This window comes from Microcebus murinus, chromosome 24, assembly GCF_040939455.1.
Source record: "Microcebus murinus isolate Inina chromosome 24, M.murinus_Inina_mat1.0, whole genome shotgun sequence".
Taxonomy (NCBI): Eukaryota; Metazoa; Chordata; class Mammalia; order Primates; family Cheirogaleidae; genus Microcebus; species Microcebus murinus.
The window spans coordinates 10,515,928-10,530,363 of NC_134127.1; the positions used below are offsets into that span (position 1 = coordinate 10,515,928).

General features: G+C 44.4%; 1 protein-coding gene across 2 annotated transcripts in view; it reads right to left on the reverse strand.

Annotated features, from left to right (window-relative positions):
- The window catches only part of RBPMS (RNA binding protein, mRNA processing factor), a 181,907-nt gene that overhangs the window by 30,923 nt on the left and 136,548 nt on the right, over window positions 1-14,436 (reverse strand). The gene's annotated exons all lie outside the window — the stretch shown is intronic.

The following is a 14,436-nucleotide window of genomic DNA, read 5'->3' on the forward strand; positions in this document are numbered from 1 at the left end:
GCTTCTCCAGGAAGGCAAAAATAACCTCGGTCAATAGTTACCAATTCCGACCCTGCGAAGCAGCAATCTCGGTGCGTGCTTTTATCACCTGTCAAAATCTGAAATCAAGTATGCCAGGGATGCTAGCCAGGACTGCCGAGGGAGACAGGAAAAGGTGACCCGATAAAGTCATTAGGATACCCCCACCCCACCTTTCAGAACTTTCCAGAACGTCTACGGTGCACGTGACCCAAGGTGAACAGAGTCACTCCATGTGCCATCCCACCACCTAAGGACCTGCTGCTCTTCTTCTAGGCTGCTGTCGCCCTGATCCTTCCCATCTCTGGAACTCGGGTTCTAGGTAGGAATTTTAACAAGGACAGGGGCTAACAAACAGAAAACTGCTTTGTTTTAGGTGTGACCTGGGGATTACTCTATGGAAGCAACTAGAAAAGGGCAGAGGCTATGGGTGTATGTGGATCTTGTGGGCAGGGGGTTGGTGAGGGTTTGCACAGCCAGCCTGCGAGGCAAGAGTATCACGGGACAGACATGTAGGGACATCGGAGCTTCTGACCGATGACTGTCCACTCGAAGGGCAATCTTTGCTCATTTCCAGATACAGGACGATCCCAATAGTGTGGTTTGATATACTGTGGCTGGCTGGCCTCCCTGTCTTTCTCTTCTCAACAGGCAGATAAACGTTCCTGCTTGGATTTGCTGATGGGAATGTAGACTGCCCAAATATTTAGGCTGGAGAGACTAGACCAGGCGTCCTCAAACTACGGCCCGCGGGCCACATGTGGGTGTTTTTGCCCATTTGGTTTTTTTTTTTTTTACTTCAAAATAAGATATGTGCAGTGTGCATAGGAATTTGTTCCTAGTTTTTTTTTTAAACTATAGTCCGGCCCTCCAATGGTCTGAGGGACAGTGAACTGGTCCCCTGTTTAAAAAGTTTGAGGACCCCTGGACTAGACCATAAAGGTTGACTGATAGTTGTTTAATCGGGCAGGGGAGCAATAGCACCATAAGCCTCTTTAAAATGATCAGGTCTACACACTCTGGGAGGTCGAGGCGGGCAGATTGCTCAAGGTCAGGAGTTCGAAACCAGCCTGAGCAAGACCCCGCTTCTACCAAAAATAGAAAGAAATTAATTGACCAACTAAAATATATATATACAAATAATTAGCCGGGCATGGTGGCGCATGTGTGTAGTCCCAGCTACTTGGGAGGCTGAGGCAGGAGGATCGCTTGAGCCCAGGAGAATGAGGTTGCTGTGAGCGAGGCTGACACCACGGCACTCACTCTAGCCTGGGCAACAAAGTGAGACTCTGTCTCAACAAAAAAATAAAATAAAATAAAATAAAAAGATCAGGTCTACACCACCCACTTCAAGTTCTAGGATGTGCGGGTATCTGCAGCCCAAGGCTTAGGAAAGCCCTCACCACCGAGGGGTTGAGAGGAGGAAGCTTAACAGATCCCTGCATTTCCTGTCGTGATGAAACCATGTGATTTCCATTAGAGCGAGTCTGGTGGGAGCCCAGCTCGTGGAAACTAGCTGCGGCCAGAGCCCATGCCTTGGATTTTACACAACCATTCTCAGGAATGGCAAGCTATTACTGTTGTTGTTATTTTAGCTACCAGGCTATTTTAGGATGTACAAAAGCCTTTTAAAAAAGCCAAGAGAGTCTCAAGCACTAGTACACGAAGCTCTAGCCCATGTTATTGATGCAAACAGACAGATATTCAGTGGAACATGCTTGGCCTGCACCCTGTGGTTGTTCCTCATCTTCCTGCCTAACACTTGATCAGGGGATGCTTCCTTTTTTTTTTGAGACAGACTCTCACTTTATTGCCCCAGCTAGAGTGCCGTGGCGTCAGCCTGGCTCACAGCAACCTCAAACTCCTGGACTCAAGTGATCCTCCTGCCTCAGCCTCCCGAGTAGCTGGGACTACAGGCATGCACCACCATGCCCGGCTAATTTTTTTCTATTTTTAGTTGTTTCGCTAATTTCTTTCTATTTATAGCAGAGACGGGGTCTCACTCTTGCTCAGGCTTGTCTCGAACTCTTGAGCTCAAGCGATCCTCCCCCCTCGGCCTCCCAGAGTGCTAGGATTACAGGCGTGAGCCACCACGCCCGGCCCCTTCCTTTAGAAAATGTTACAAATGAAATAAGTATGTCCTTTAAGGAATGGAGAGAGGGTGTAATCAGGTTTCAATCTCAGCTACCTGGTGGAATTTATCATTTCCAGACCTTTCTACATTTTTATCCTATAAAGCATTACTTCCCATTAGGTCTATATTGATGCTTGGAGACAATTCACTGATTAACAAGTGCACAAAACTTAGCCCAGCAGAATAAAGGATTTGCTCGGAAATCTGGTAAACTCCAAGTTGCTGAGTAATACGGTACTAACGCAGGGGCTGAAGAAGAGGCCTGCAAGACATTAGGGTGAACTTACACTCTATAAACCCCTTGACACATCTTGGTATCCATCTCTTTCCTCCCTCATGAAGGAAGCTACTGTAAATGTCAAGAGACACGTAGCCCGACCAGGCTGGGATCAACCTACATTTCAACATGAGGCCGAGAATTCTCTTTTAACACATGCACACGCTCCTTTGATGGAAGAGGGTATCAAGCAGAATGAGCTTGTTTTGCATTTGTGCACTTTTGGGTTGCTAATGCCGTCTTGAGAAAATTACCAAAGCTGGAGAGACACGTTTTGCACCAAGCCCTGAATGAGACGTCCCAGCTGGGGGAGCACCCAGGCTCTGATGGCTTCCACCTTCCCAAGTCCTTGGCCAACCTGCTCAAACTTCCTAGGATGGGGAAGGCTAGGGAGGAAAAAAAAAAAAAAAAAAAAAAAGATTGCAGCCCAAGGCCCATAGGGATAAACTGGAGTTCAGGGAGGAGGTGCGATTCCTCTTGAGAAAAAAGGCTTTTTTTGACTACCAAGGCTGAGGCAGGCCCCGGCAAGCAGAGAGAGGGCAGATCAAGAGGCTAGGGGCCTCTTCCTCGCGTGGCCATTGCAAATCCTTTCGCATTGCACCAAATCTGGCCAGATCTTTTCTCCTTTTGCACCTTCCACGGATAACATTGTCTAGGGCTCACAATATGCATCTGCAGAGGCCTTTTGCTTAGCATGAGAACGTGCAACCCAGAAGAGCTCAAATTGGATTCCGAAGAATAAGGACTAGAAAACGTCTAAATCCACCCTCTAATCCAGGGGTCCTCAAACTTTTTAAACAGGGGGCCAGTTCACTGTCCCTCAGACCATTGGAGAGGGAACCCTATGGGCTGCTAAGCAGGACAGGCAGCGGCTGCAAAAGCAAAAACCCCAGAGGGCCGGATAAATGTGCTAGGCGCCCGCATGTGGCCTGCGGGCCTTAGTTTGAGCACGACGCCTGCTCTAATCCCTTTAAAAACAAGGACCTGCAGTGTCCCAGGAAGGTTTAAGCCTGAAGAGCTCGCGAAGATCATCTCGTCTGCCTTTTTCATTTTAGATGAGGAAACAGACGAAGAAAGGTGAAGCTTGCAGGACTTAAATGTGGCCGTAAACCTCTCAGTACAGCTGAGAAGAACAAGGTTCAGGAACTTCAGATCAGCGTTTTGCCCCCTAAAAATTTCTATTTGGAAATATTCTACAGTAGCTGCATGCTCAACACATTGAAAACTAAACACACTCCCTGCAAGAGTCTGTCCCTCTTGGTTCCAGACTGCAGTACAAGATGCCACCCTCTGATCATTCAGCTGCCCAAGCCAGGGACCCAGCAGTCGCCCCGTTCTCCTTATATCCAAACTTTCATCAAAGGCCTGCTGCATCTAGCCCCCCCATCTCTCTGACCTTCCCCGCCACTACTGGATCACAGGAAGGCTTCCTGAACGTTCCCCTGGCTGCCACAAGGAAGCCGAGACAACTTTTCAAATGCACAGTTCAGCCTTGTCACTTTCCCGTTTAAAACTGTGCTATGACTCCCCTTGCTCTCTGGACACCCTGAACTCTAGGCCACGGCGTCCTCGAACTACGGCCCTCGGGCCACATGTGGGCCGCCCAGCACATTTATCCGGCCTGCTGGGTGTTTTTGCCACCGCTGCCTGTCCTGCTTAGCAGCCGACTCGTCCCGGGCCCACAGTGCGCACTCTCCAACTGGCCCCCCCTGTTTAAAAAGTTTGAGGACCCCTGTTCTAGGGTGAAAAAAACCCCAACAAATCCCACGTGATCTGGCCCTGTCTCCCTCGCCAGTCCCAGCTGCCACCTGCCTCCCCCTTATTCCAGAAGCAGTCACTTCCATGGCTTGACCTCGCTCCATGCTTCTCTCCCACACCCTGCTGCCCCCACCAGGCTGAATTCTTCAGCGGACTCTACTTAAATGCCACTTCCTTGGGGGCCTAGCCTCAACCCCCTCTCCTAGTGGGGACAAGTGCCTTTTCTGTGCTCTGCAGTGTCCTGCACCTCCCAAATCCCAGCAGTGACTGCCTGGGTGGTAAGCTCCTACTCGTGCTTACCCTGTCCCTAAGCACAGTGTCATCGGACAGTACCAAGAAGTCAATTATTCGCTCTATACTTGAGAAAATGAATGGAGGGAAAAAAATGCACTGCCATCCTGCCTTCAAAGGGGAAAATGGATCAAACTGTGGGTTAATCCAACTCTGAGTGACAGAGAAATATACACATAAAAGCACTGGGGTCTAGCTAGAATCTCAGAGTTAACTTAATAGTGTCTGAACTGAGACAAGAACCCAGATCTTTTGTCACATATCGTGTTTCCCCGAAAATAAGACCTACCCATGAAATAAGCCCCAGCAGGATTTCTAAGCATTTGCACAACAGAAGTCCTACCCCAAAAATAAGACCCAGCGATGGGCGTGGCTACGCAGCGCGTCTGCACAACCCATGCATTTCGTCTCGGAGCAGGAAAGACGACGAGCAGCCCTTCTCATCTGCTCCATCGTGACAGCTACTATCCCATAGGTGACTGGAAAGGTGCAGGCAGCCCCACCAACAAGGTCGGCTACCCTGTCACGTCCCGGCCATCCTGTGCGTGCTGCAAGCTGAGGCTTTGAGGGGAAAATAACAATCCCCCTGAAAATAAGCCCTAGGGTGTCTTCTTGAGGAAAAATAAATATAAGACCCTGTCTTATTTTTGGGGAAACTCGGTAGTTCAGGGTCCCTTCCATACACCACCCTGCCCTCCCTGAGGTCGCAGATGCCCCCACTACTGGTGGGGGTAACGGGGTTCTTGGAATGCAGGTGGTATGTATCTCAGTTTACTATAATAAACTCTAGGAGTCTTCCAGGAGACCTTGCCTAGTAGATGAAGAATTTGGCTAGGAACAATAGCAGCTAATGACACAGGAGATCCAAACATGATGAAAAATTCCATTTTTAATAGGAAAAAAAAAATCAATTTCGAAAGAGGAAAAATAAATCAAGGATTCTGTTAGCAATCAACTCACACTCACATACCTTGGCAGGTAGCAGATCTATACTTGTAAAGTAAACCCTTCACAAAGCAGCCTAATGATGCTTATTGTTTTAAGAGCATGCCCATAAGGACGTGCTCCTCCCATGTCAGGCCCACTCCAGCCCCCAGGGGCCAGGCCAGTGAACACCAGCTTCTGTGATGGACTGAATCGAAGAGTGTCTCACCCTAAATTCACATCCATCCTCCTGGAATCTCAGAATGTAACCTTGTTTGGGAAACAGTCTTTGCAGGTAGGTAGGTGGGTGGGTGGGTGGGTGGGTGGGTGGGTGTGTGTGTGTGTGTGTGTGTGTGTGTGTGTAGTTTTTTATTGAGACAGTGTCTCACTCTGTAGCCCGGGCTACAGTGCCGTGGCATCAGCCTGGCTCACAGCAACCCCCAACTCCTGGGCTCAGGCGATCCTCCTGCCTCAGCCTCTGAGCAGCTGGGACTACAGGCATGCGCCACCATGCCCGGCTAATTTTTTCTATATAAAATTGAGTTAGCCAATTAATTTCTTTCTATTTTTAGTAGAGATGGGGTCCCGGCTCTTGCTCAGGCTGGTCTAGAACTCCTGACCTTGAGCGATCCTCCCTCCTCAGCCTCCCAGAATGCTAGAATTACAGGTGTGAGCCACCACGCCTGGCCCAGATATAATTATTTAATGATCTTGATGATGGAGGCAGAGACTGGAATGATGTGTCTATGAGCCAAGGAACGCCAGTGATTGCAGGCAGACACCAAAAGTTAGGGGAGAGGCATGGGGAAGTTTCTACATAAGCACCAATACTGTTGACATGCTGATCTCAGACTTCTGGCCTCCTAAACTACAAGGGAATACATTTCTGTTAGCTTAAGCCCCCCAGCTTGTGGTCATTGGTTGGGGGAAGCCTGAAGGACCTCACAAGAGCTCCCATAGAGAGTCACACACGTTCACTAGCTCCCCAAGAAGGTTTTAAGTGCAGGGGAAAGATTTTTATGGGAGATGTTAATGAAAAGGTCAGGTGAAAAGCTCAAAGGTGGTGTTTTAGTTGGCCAATTAATTTCTTTCTACTTTTAGTAGAGATGGGGGTCTCGCTCTTGCTCAGGCTGGTTTCAAACTCCCGACCCTGAGCCATCAGCCTCCCTTGGCCTCCCAGAGTGCTGGGATTACAGGCGTTGAGTCACCACGTCTGGCCTAAGGTGTTTTGTATTACTCAGCACGAAGCAGTGCAGTATTTTCTGTGCTTTGCACAAGGAACCAACGGTACCAAGAGCTGGAGACAGGAGGAAAAATCCCATCTTGTACTCAGCTCGCCACCTGCTCTTTAGACTGTGGCCATTTCCATTGCTCCTGCCCTTCATTCTATCTAGGACAACTCATGAGTCTATAGCTTTGAATTCTACTCCAGCATAAACATCCTAACCCCCTCCAACTCAACTCCAACTCAACTCATCCAAGAGTGAACTCACTGTTACTCATAAACCAATTCCTCTTCCTGCCTCCAACACTTTCCTTTATTCCATTCACTCAAGTTAAAGCCACCTTCAGGTCTCTGAGCTAAACAATGGCTAAGTCCGGATAACAATAAGATGACACAGATGATGGTAACAGTGGCTAATGTCTACCAAGCCCATTCTAGGCGCCAGGGCTCCTTGTGGGCGACACTAACATGAGCCACTTTTCCATTATGAGGAAGCTGGGACGGGGAGAGGTTAGCTGTCTGGCCCAGTAACTGGCAGGGACTGGGCGTGACTGAACCAGCGTGGGAATCGGTCAAGGTCATCCCAGTCTGGACTCTTCCCTTTCTCACTTCACTGCGTCTCCATATTGATTAACTCTGCTTATTGATTATAGAAACACCTCCTCTATGTCTCAATCACTCTTTTTTTCCTTTCCATCCCAACTTCTATTACTTAAAGGCAAGTTCTTACCTGATTGTTTTAATTAACCGTTTCCTAACTTTAAATTCCACTGTCCCCCCATGCCAATATTTCTCTTTTAATTTTTTATTATTTTTAAAATTTTTTCTTATTTCTTTCTTTACCACATTTTCCTCTAGAGCAGTATTTCTCTCTTACTACATACTCTGGGAGCAACTCTTTAAGTATGCAAAAAGGCAAACAGACCCACAAAATATGGATGCCAAGGGAATTCCAAAAGCAAGTTGGTCTTGATTCAACTGGCCCAGAGCTGCCTCCTGTCCGTTTAATGATTTTCTGTCCTTCCGCTCACCGATCACCCCTCCCACGGTCTCTCTGTCCTGCCTGCCAAGCTGGCCGATGCTAGGAAATCATCCGATGCAATCCATGATTTTTTTTTTTTTTGAGACAGAGTCTCACTCTGTTGTCCAGGCTAGAGTGAGTGCCGTGGCGTCAGCCTAGCTCACAGCAACCTCACACTCCTGGGCTCAAGCGATCCTTCTCCTGAGTTAGCTGGGACTATAGGCATGTGCCACTGTGCCTGGCTAATTATATATATGTGTGTGTGTGTATGTGTGTGTGTATATATGTGTGTGTGTGTATGTGTGTGTATATATATATATATATATATACACATATATATATTTTTTTTTTTAGTTGTCCAGGTCATTTCTTTCTATTTTTTTTTTTTTAGTACAGATGGGATCTTGCTCTTGCGCAGGCTGGTCTCGAACTCCTGAACTCAAACCATTCGCCCACTTCAGCCTCCCCGAGCACTAGGATTACAGGTCTGAGTCACTGCGCCCAGCCGCAATCCATGATTTTAAAAGGATCTGCTCCCTGATCTGAGCGGAAGGGAACTCAGAGCATGGGGCAGGCAGAAAACTGTTCCTCTGGAAATGTTAAGTCCCCACTGCTATCCGCCCTTGTTCACGGCACTGGAACATTTTCATTCCTCTTCCTTCCTGTGAGTGGCAGCTGCAGGGATGAGGGTTACCCAGAGGTTGTCCAGGCAAATCCCTTCCTTCCCAGTCACTGGCAGATTGAACATTCAAATATCTGTGTCAGCCTCTCTTGAGAGCCTGGGCTTCCCAGCAACTGTAATCAAGCCTGGATGTTTAACAGGAGCTATATTTTCAGAAAGCACTGATTTTATATTGTATGGACGACGTTAAAAAAAAATTCACTTTCACCCAGCCACACTCTGCAAGAGCTTCACGAGGGCAGCATACCGCTCTGTCATTTTCACTAACGTGCCTGGTACCAAGGTGGCACTCAACAAATACTTTCTAAGGCCTGGCGCGGTGGCTCACGCCTGTAATCCCAGCACTCTGGGAGGCCGAGGCGGGAGGATCTATCAAGGTCAGGAGTTCGAAACCAGGCTGAGCAAGAGCAAGACCCCGTCTCTACTAAAAATAGAAAGAAATGAATTGGCCAATTAAAATATATAGAAAAAATTAGCCGGGCATGGTGGCGCATGCCTGTAGTCCCAGCTACTCGGGAGGCTGAGGCAGGAGGATGGCTTGAGCCCAGGAGTTTGAGGCTGCTGTGAGCTAGGCTGATGCCACAGCACTCTAGCTAGGGCAACACAGTGAGACTCTGTCTCAAAAAATAGTAGCAGCAAATAAAATAAATAAATAATAATAAAAAAAACAACAGCAGCAGCAACAACAAATACTTCCTGAATGACTGCACTCTCCTTTCACACCATGTCCACCTCCTTTCTCCTCCTCCTCCTAGTCAGAACCTACTGTCAGTAAAAGTGTTTCATCTGCACCTTTTGTTGCCCCAAACAACCTTTCCATGAGTGGTGGATGGCGGAGATTATAAAAGGGCTTGAGTATTATACATGAGGATGGGTGTGCGGCTCATCTGTGGTGCTAGTCACATATCAAATGTTGATAAGGATGTTTACACAGGGTATACTCTGTGTAAAATGTTTTACAGACTTTATCTTATTCAATTTCCAGAAAGTTCTTCAGAGGATCACCATGGCTACTGCTACTATCATCACATCCGCCTCAGAAAGGGAGGGCGCGATCTATCTAACAGTTTGGAGATTGAGCGACAGACCCAAGCCACGCAGCTTGGAGGGGTAAAGCCATGATTTGGGAACACAAGCCATGTGGCTTCAGATCCTGTGCCCTTTACTATCACGTTGTCATATGACAAATCTACCATGACAGGATGGTTTTGTCCAGACAACAAAACACCTGCACCCAACATGTGTTTAATGCCTAGCAAATAGACTTTAATGTCCTAACCAAGTCAGAAAAGACAGGTCTAATATCGTGAACATCCAGACCTCGGGACGCAAATAAGAAAAAAGTAAAAATAAATTATCTTTAAAAAAAAAATAAAGAAAAAAAAAAAGAAAAGACAGGTAGGTCATTACCTACAAACACAAACAAACAAAAAAAGAAACACTACACTTCAGGGTGAATGAATAACATGGGCATTATTTAGAAAATAATTCTGATCTGCTTTTCCAGGCCATGGTGCTGTATGATCAGTATTTGTTTTTTTAAAAAAACTTTTTTTTAAAGCCAGTCACATTTAGCAGTGGGAGGTTGTATACCAATTTCGGTGACACTAATGTTAATACGTTCTGATAACCCGTTACCATCAGCACCAGCCAAATATTTAAATTTATTTTTAAAATCTACAATAAAATGAAGAGCTTATCCATGGGGGTAATTCTGACATGAGTTGTACAAAAACTAGTTAAGAGACATTTTATGGGTATAAGAACACCGAGAGAGAGAAAGAAGACATGAAAAAGTGTAGGTTTAGAATACGGTGGTGATAAAAGAGGAATGCCCATAAATTCTGCCTTACTGAGAAAACTAGAGGGAGTAGAAAAGAAGAAATTTCTTCCAACGTTAAAAAAATATATAGCATTTTAGTAAAACTTTTATCACTCCTTTACCTTTTCTTGTATACATGTGTTATTTGGTCAACAAGAGGAAAGTTAACAAGAGAGAGGTATGTTTACAAGAATAAGGGGAGGCCCATATATCTTTTTAATGCAACTGTTGCTTGGTTACATCTATTTGTCTATAGAGAGATCACCTAACAAAACTATTTTATTAAACTATTAACATAAGGTTCCTGAATATAGGGCCTGTGTTTTGTTTACCCTGTATCTTTAGGGGTTAGCATAGTACATATTACATAGCAGGTGTAAATCTTTGAGTACACCTTTTTTTTTTCCCTTGAAATAAATTCAAGGAATCACAACATCTAAAAAATAACCATTTTTAAGGACCTTGATACATCTTGGGGTATTAAAATGTTGTTTCAGTGTACATTCCCCCAAAGAAATAGTTACATCTGTAATCAACTTCTAATATGACAATACTGAGAACCATCATTAAAAAAACTAAACAAAAAATCACAATTTTAAAACTAAAGTGTCCTATTATTTTAATGTACATTTCTTTGATGATTCACAAAAGGGAACTAACACATTTTCAGTTTCTTAGTTGGAACGGGTTTTCCCTAGAAGAGTGTTCATCGAGGCACACTGCTGTCTTGAAAATCCAGGATAAATCAAATATCCTATCTTGCAGTTCCTGTAACAGACTATGTGTACCCTGATCACTCACTGCACCTCTATCATTTATATGGAAAAAGGTCTCTTTCTGTGTCTTCCTCCTTCACTAAACTGTGATCTCCTATCCTCAGCATCTATGTCTGGCACACAGAAGATATTCAGGAAGAGTTTATTCAATTTAACTGATGTTAACAAGAGCCTGCAACTTACTTACAACAAGCAAGAGCACGTAACCTTGAGAATTATATAGTCAATCCAATGATTTTTCATTTAGCACATTTCCTTGACTTTTAAGAAAACGTCAGTTTTAATCTGCAAAGGTTCGTGGTCTTTGGTAAAAAAGAAACTCTTAATAACAAGTCATAGTTATCAATTTTAAAGAGACTGACATTGATGGAGGGAATTGATGAAATCAGAATCCCAGAATATACTTCGGAGCACAAATAACGCAAATACAGACACACACTATAGCATGGTCTAAGGACCATGTGAAGAATTCCCTGAATGAAGTTGTGTGTCCAAACTGAGCTCCCCAACTCTATCTCCCTTCTGTTGGTTTCCCATCTATGCTCACTGGCTAGCCAGGGGCTACATGTCCTTAATTCATCCACAGGGGACATCTAGAACATTCACGAGCCATTGGCAAAACACAGTACCTTGTATTATGTCAGATCAACCCTGGAATGTTCTGGAAATAATTCTGAGTTAAATATGAGTGGCCATGTCAAAAAGTTCCAGGCATATTTTGTAGATCTCATCTTTATGGAAACAACAAAAAATAGGCTCTAACTTATACAAACATTCTATATCTCAAGGAGTGTTTCCCAATCATTGAAAAGGACAAGCCCATAGTCTAAAAGATGTCAGCCTTAAACAGATGATCAAGACCTACTGGAGTAAAATGTCACTATCTCTACAGACAGATGAATAGTTACAATTTTTTCTCAGGTGATACAGTCCAGAATCATAGGAATTCAAATTAAAATGGTTACCTTTTTTAACTAAAAATTTTTTTAAAGATGGGGGGATCTCACTAGCTTACCAAGGCTGGCCTTGAACTCCAAGGCTCAAGGGATTCTTCTGCCTCAGCCAGGGACTACAGCTGTGTACCACCGCACCAGGTTTAAAATCACAATTATAAAATTGAACTGACTGGCCAGGCGCGGTGGCTCACACCTGTAATCCTAGCACTCTGGGAGGCTGAGGTGGGAGGATTGCTCAAGGTCAGGAGTTCGAAACCAGCCTGAACAAGAGCGAGACCTCCGTCCCTACTAAAAATAGAAAGAAATTAACTGGCCAACTAAAAATATATAGAAAAATGTAGCTGGGCATGGTGGCGCATGCCTGTAAGTCCCAGCTTCTCAGGAGGCTGAGGCAGGAGGATCACTTGAGCCCAGGAGTTTGAGGTTGCTGTGAGCTAGACTGACACCACAGCACTCACTCTAGCCTGGGCAACAAAGTGAGACTCTGTCTCAAAAAAAGAAAAGTGGTTAAAAAAAAAAAAAAAAAAAAAAAGCAGCATGCTTGTGACATATTTAAAAATCACTAAAATGTTTGTCTCCTAGGATAAGCAATTTCTAGGGCCTTATTCCTACATGAATCTGCACAAGTGTCTATAGAAAAATATCTAAAAAACTACAGAGTTTTTATAATAACAAAAGTAAGGACAGAATCATCAAAATGTACATTAGGGAAAATGGTTAGAAAAACTAAAGTATATCCATCTAATGTACTTCAACAAAATGGAGGTAGAGCTATATTTACTTGAAAAGACACCTAAAATATTATTAAGTGAAAGAAAGGTTGGAAAATAGTATGCTGTTTGAATGACTGAAATTCTTTTTACATCTCCCAGAAATCCTTGGAGCTAGATCCTAATATATCCATTTTACAGATGAAGAAATTAAGGCTTGGAGAGTTTTAGAGACTTGTCCAAGGTCACAGAGTTTGGGTGGGGTAGGGGGAGGGACACAAATCTAAAGAATCTGCTTCCAGAATCTGCATTCCTGGGAAGATACCACTGCCTCCAAACTGCTCCCTTTCTATGTTTTTCTAAAGTTAGAATGCTAATTATATTCCTGAGCATAAAAACAAAGAAACCATTTCTCTATGCGTGGAATAATTTAACCTAGTTTGGTTTTGGTGAAACAGAAAAACAGGCTGTGGGCATACAAAAATTATATTGTTATTAGCCACGAAAGTGAATTCCATGGCACTTGTTCCACACTTGAGTAATGAGTACTTAACTCACAGGCACCAGATGTACCAGCACCACGACACTGATGAACATGGAGAAGTCCGCCAAATACTTCCCTGTACCGAAATATCTTCACATCTCTTTTAGGGAGGCAACCCCTACATCAATTGCTTAAATATTAAGTTTCACATTGCCAATTACTGTGAAAAACCTACAGGAACAAAGCCATCAGCGGACCCAGAACTGCCTCTCCACAGGTAACAAAATTGCTACGGTGCACAAATCTCAGAAGTGCCATCCTTTCCCAGCTACTCCAAATTCTCCTACTTTTTGATCCATTCAGTTCTATAATCTGGTGGCTTCGGATTAAAATTTGAGTGCAAAGCAAATCTTCACTTCCAGAAACATCCCCTGCCGTCCGGGAGTTGCTTTCCTATGGCTCTCAGAAGCGAGTTGGGTTCTACACGCACACTCTATTACGGCAGTAAATCAATCTTTTCTGAAAGTCCTAAACCACATGGATGCAGTCAGCCTAGTTATCCACGACAAGACTAAGCAAGCTCTTAAAGTTAAATGCAGCTCAGGAGCAGCATGAATCAATAAAGCCCACAGTACCAAAAAATGGCCAATAGTCGAGGCCAACTTCAACTCATCTTGGTCAACGTCTCCAACACACCCTAACCTCAACACCTGCTATGGACCAAGGGCTGGATGAACACCATCATCTCTTATTTCCCCAGCCCGATTTTGGGACAATGATACCGAGCTAGAGAGTGACCCGATAATCACTGAAAAGGATATGGAAAAGAAAAGAACAAATGACCTTTCTTATGAATTAATATATCAGTAGTACACACGAGATAATTCCAGAATGAACGTCTACGGTGGTGAAAAGTGACTCAATAAACTCCACTTGCAAGTCAAACCAGTGTTTCTCCTGTTTAAGTCCTTTAGTTGTACATCTAACCTAAGATTACTCTGAGCCTGTTCCCTAAGATAAAAAAAATATAAATTATCACATAGGTTCGCTGTAAAATTAAATGAGAATTTGAGATGTATACAGCAAGAGTATAGTGGTAGGTAACAAGAACAACAAGGATAATGGACACTAATATAGTAAAGGAGGTGGGGGTGTGACGTGGGGGTATAGATACTGTTTGTCCATGCTATGGGCCACCTAACCTTAGCACAAGAAACTTCCTGATTCATCAGATTAGCTGGGCCAGCAGGGAGTGGAGCTTTGGAATGTACACCATCAGCCACTTCCCCTGTTTAACTCTTGTTTCTTCCTCATTCTTTTAAGACTCATACATATTGTTCAGTTCTTTTTGACTAGGA